The following is a 5406-nucleotide window of genomic DNA, read 5'->3' on the forward strand; positions in this document are numbered from 1 at the left end:
ACTTTCTCTTTTTTGGAAACAGCCCCGTCTTTTCATTTTCATTTTTGAAAAAAATTTTTTTTTAATTCATGGACCAGAACTTTCCCCAGCTATGTGACAAACAGGAAACGCACAGAGGAAGCTGGCGGGGATGGCTCTAAATTATTTGTGCCCACAACACAGCCTTTCATGGCTGGGCTGTCGAAGCCTGTTTTATTCTCCCAAGCATTGATTTTCAAATGTAGCCTTCCTTCCCCTGCTTAATTATTAAGCCATTGAATAAAAAAGCAATATCGGAGAGAGTTGGTTAACAGAGACCTTCTCTGCCCGGCCACTGTTTCGCATCGGTCCAACGCTGTCGCTCTTTTTGAGCGAGCGATGCCTGGGCTCCTTGAGGACTTTGGCTTCAAGTCACCAGCAGATGCCAGTTTGCCACTGGGCTCTGCCCGGGTTTTAGCACCGGGGACAAGTCACAGTACAGACAATGGCTGCAGCAGGTAACAGCGGCCCACAGCGCCCACAGAGAGTGTTTTCGGGCTACGGAAAGCCATCTCCTCTTCCCTAAAATGGTCCCCTTTGTGCTCATTGGTGTCCTTCGGCAGTGGGTGAAGCCTCATGTTTCACAATTACTCATAACACTTTAAAAGGCAAACACTGCCGTGTGACGAATTCATGTCCGGTAGAAGTGACCGACGACTCATTTCTCTCCTGAGAACAGGTGTTGATGGAGGAGAGGTAAGCAGGGTGCCAGCCTTGGGCACCTGCAGGGACACAGCAGGAAAGGCCTGGTGGAGGCAGAGGGACAGGGGCGGCACTGCTGTTGCTGGCGAGTTGAGTGTCACTAACCGCAAATACATTTTGAGCAATTACTGTGGTCAGACACCACTTAAGGACTGAACATGCATAACGGTGTGCACTAGTGTGCTGTGCCCTTATAAACGCTGAAGACGATAAATTTCATGTTACATCTTTTCTACCGCAATAAAAAAAAATGTTGCAAATTCACTCCTCCTTAGCAAAAGAAAATGCCACACCACCCCCCCAGGATGAGGGATTTAGACTCTCCATTTTCCCATCTGCATCCATCGTTCGTCTGAGGGTCACGGGGAGTGAAGCACCCACCCCCCCCCGAGCCCCCAGCTTGAGAGAGCCCTCAGGTACAGGGTCTAAGGAGCTTGCAGAGGGAAGCCACCCACACGTGCAGGGAAGGCGAATGTCGGGGGGACACGGGCGGGCCCTGCGGGGGCTGAAACACAGCTGCAGCCTGCCCGCATCTTCCCCCTTAGAGGAAGCCACTGTTGACTTTCCAGAGTTTCCGTGATTTGCCTGCACGTTTCCGAATTGCATACTCCTACAGCTATTCATTAATTTATACTTTTAGATCCTATCTGTTAACTATCTTTTTTTTTTTAATACCTGAGGATTTAGCTTTCTCTTCCCCTATCGTCTCAGGAGCGTCATATGTCCAATTTTGGCTATGTCGATCAAGTAAACAACACTGTGCGAGGATTTTCACTAATGAATCAAGCAGCGTAATTTGATTACATTTCCTATCTTACCTTCCTTTTTCGTTGTTCTTGGAATTATGGTCTCATTTTTCCATTCGCTTGGTTTTTTTATGTACTTATCACTCTTTCCAGATGCTCCAACACGTCTGGCACATGCTCACTAATAACCTCTCCAAATGCTCAGCTGCATTTCCAACCGAGCCCGCCCCGCCCCCGCCCCCTCCGCCCCGCCCCTGCCCCCTGGGGGCGTCTTCCACACACCCTGTTCTTCTGCCCCAGTGTGTTCCTGGAACCTGGCATGGAACCCAGCCCCTGGGACTGTCCCGTGCTGCCCTCCTGGGGTCTGGTTTCCTCCACCCCATGCTTTTGTCTCTCTGTGTATATAGTCCCTCGTCGAGGTGGACTATGTCCTCATTGAGAAAGCATGCAGGACGGGCGTGTTCCCCGAAGCCACCCCTTTCTCCACAGAGCACTATTTCTGCTGGCTTCGGGTGTCTGGGAGCAAAGTGGGTGACCCAGGCTGGAGCCCTAACGTCTAAGGCGCTGTGGGGAACTCCTCGGCCAGGGCTGGTCTGGGTCGACAGCAGCGGCCCTCCGACCTGTGCACTCGACTATTGTAGTTATTTCTCCTCGGGGTCACGGCTTTGCCTCTGTTCCCTTCCAGCACCCTATCTCCGGCCGTTACCCCGGACTTCGTGCGAGCATTCCGTTGCCTAAACCGGGGTATGACTCATGTACAGACTGTGAGCATACCGCTCGACGAGCTCCGACACACGGGCACGCCCATGTTACTGGGACTTCATCCCAGGATAATTCTTCATCTGCTTAATACCCTTGCAGAGAACGAGTCCCGCTCCCTGCGACCTTGAGGCTTGGATCTGGGAAAATACGAGCTTCGATCACAGCCAGCCCTCCCTTCTCACCCCTTACGAGGTCTTGGCACTGAGTCCTGCTAAGGTACTGATGTTTGGCAACATCAGTCACTGAGCGGCTACACAGGTTTGCATTGTAGACACGGGATTTCTAGAGTCACTCATCGATGGGACTGTAAGGGGGACCGCTGTCCCCTACTCTGTTCTGAATTTTAACAGGACATAAACTCTATCCTCCGACACGTTTCCCTGTGTCTAATCTGGGGCCTCCCACCTTTCATGGCTTTCTTCTTTCTGACCTGTCAACAGGTGGTGCCTTGTCCTTCATCCCGGTACAACCTGTGGTCCTGTTTCCCAGGTGTCAGCGCGTGATCTCAGTGTCCAGGCTCCGATCTAAACTGCTTACTTCTGCGAATCTAATTTGTTTTGGAAATACCCGAGACCCCCACCGAAACCCCAGCTCCGACCGTTTCTTCACACGTCAGCGATTGCAACGCCAAACTTTCAGTCGTTCAGGCCCAAAACTCTGAAGTCACGTGCGAGTCCCTTCTCTCTCCACATCTGACCTATCCGTAAATTTTATCGACTCCTGTAAATGCAGCCAGAGTCCGACAACGCCTCGGCTCCTCCGCTGGGAGCACCTGCCCCACCCAGCTTCCTCTCGTGCCTGGACCATCGCAGACTCCCAACGGGATGCTCTCACCCCGTGACGGCTTCTCTCCTGTCCTTGCCCCGTACAGCAGCCAGAGGGTCCTTCTGAACTGTCACCGGGGTGCTCCAAACCCTCCAGGACCTCCCGTGTCACCCAGGAAAAGGCAAGTCCTTGTGATGGTCTCGCAGTCCTCCAACCTTCCTGATTTATTTCACACACACGCACATGCATGCACACGCACACACACGCACACACACACACACGCACACACACGCACACGCACGCACACGCACGCACACGCACATACACAGACAATTTACTTGTATATCGTCTGTTTACTGCTGCTAGAGTTTAGACAAATGTGAAGAAGCAGTTTACATGTCCTGCTTGATGCTGTGGCCCCCAGAATCTAGAATGGTCTTGTACAGGGTCTTTTTTAGTATGTTGCTTTTACCATGTCACATCTTAGCAAAGAACTCCTGAGGTTCATCAAATGCCTGCTTTGTGGGATTTTAATGTTCCCGAAGTCTCCTGGAGCTGCGTGAGTTTGCATCCTCTCACCTGTCCATCGTATGCCCCAGGTGGAACCCTCAGACCCCATCGCTCAGGTCAGACTCCTCGCTGGCCGTCACACATCCCTGAGCTGACACACACCCTCCCGAATAGTGGAGCTACCTTGCCAAAAGTTTTACTCCTTTTCAAAATTCCTCAAAAAATTAAAAATAGAGCTAACGTGTGATCCAACAATCCCGCTTTGGGGAAATACCCAGAAGAATGGAAAACGGGATCGCGGAGTGATATTTGCATGCCTCTGTTCACAGAGCATCTTCGTCAGTAGCCGAGAGGAGGAACTATCCCAAGTGTCCATTGGAGCTCGAATGAATCAAGAGAATGTGGTCTAGACACACGATGGAATATTATCGGGCTTTACAAAAGGCGGAAATCTTGTCACATGTTGCAGGATGACCCTCGAGGACATTGCAGTAAGTGAAATAAGCCAGTTGCAGAAGGACAAATGGTCTACTTGCATATCGTTACCACAACTGTGCTGCACACTTAAGAATGGTGAAGATAGGAAATTTTGTGTTATGCGTTTGTTTGTTTGTTTGTTTGTTTACCATAATTAAAAAAAATTTTTTTTTGCCTTTTTCCTTCCCTGATATTACCCATCCTTCCAATTTCAGCTCAGGGCCAGGTCTGCTCCCAGATGGCCCCGCCCCCAGCATCCTTTCCCCTCCCCGGGCTCCTCTGACACGTTCTTTGTGGGCTTCCGGGCCGGCACTTCATTTCTGCCCCACCGTTTTATGTATAAGTGACTTCCCCAGATGGACCTCAGGCATCACGCCCTGCGCGTTCTGTCACCCGAGCAACGCGTATCGTAATGGGACAACGCTTTCGTTACGGAAGAATCTTGGACGGATCGAATCCTGTCCACGCTGCTTGTCTTTCAAGGTGTCCAGAGCGAGCGAAGTGCCAACCATCCTGGTCGCGTTCTAGCCTGTGGCAGCTGTGTTTCGCATCTTCATCTCTCCTTAATTTTACAACCAAGTTGTCGTAGAAAGAAACCTTCGTGTTCCTCTTCGACGCATCCCCAAGTTCCTTTTGTACTTGCTACTCTTTTTTTTTCTCTTTACAAATACTGGGACATTTCCGTACACACACCCGTCCAGAGACCAACCACTTGAACTTTAGGAAACTTTTGACGTTAATGAAATTAAACGTTTTCCCCTAACTCGTGCTTTCTTTCGACAGTCCTGTGCGGAACAGAAATAATGTCACTTCAGGGAAGAGGCACTGACATTTTCCTGACCAAGGCTCCTTTAATAATTTATCACCAACTATCTCGATGTTGTCGAATTGAAAAGTCAGAACATTTAGAGATATGTTTGTAGCTAACTCCTCAGCGAGATGAATCATTTTTTGTTTTGTGCCATTTTCGAGAGAAAGAGTAAATGGCTCCAATGTCACGGCACGGACATGTGCATATTTAATATACTTACCGCACATGCATTAAAGATCTATATTTATTCCTCAGAAAGAATGAGATAGCGCGGAAGCCGATGGGGCGACATGAAGGAACACGGTGTGTCATTTGGGGGAGACAAAGCACCCGCGAGCGGCAAACTCTGTGCTGTGGAAGGTGCTGAAGGGGGGTTTCTTCTGCATGTTTAGCCCCCTCGGCGAGGTCGCCGCCTCTTTGTAAGTGTTATCGGCCACTTTATGTCACCTGAAGGACAGAACTTGGATTCTACAACATAACCGCCCCCTGATAATGGCGGGAAACACCACAACTGCAAGCCAGAAGCCCCGGGAACACAAATGGAGAAAATACTTCTCTATTCGGATCTCATTTGCAATTTATGAGCAAACTTTTCGCTCTGTATTTTTACGCAGT

This window comes from Pteropus vampyrus, unplaced genomic scaffold (genome assembly GCF_000151845.1).
Source record: "Pteropus vampyrus isolate Shadow unplaced genomic scaffold, Pvam_2.0 Scaffold49, whole genome shotgun sequence".
NCBI lineage: Eukaryota > Metazoa > Chordata > Mammalia > Chiroptera > Pteropodidae > Pteropus > Pteropus vampyrus.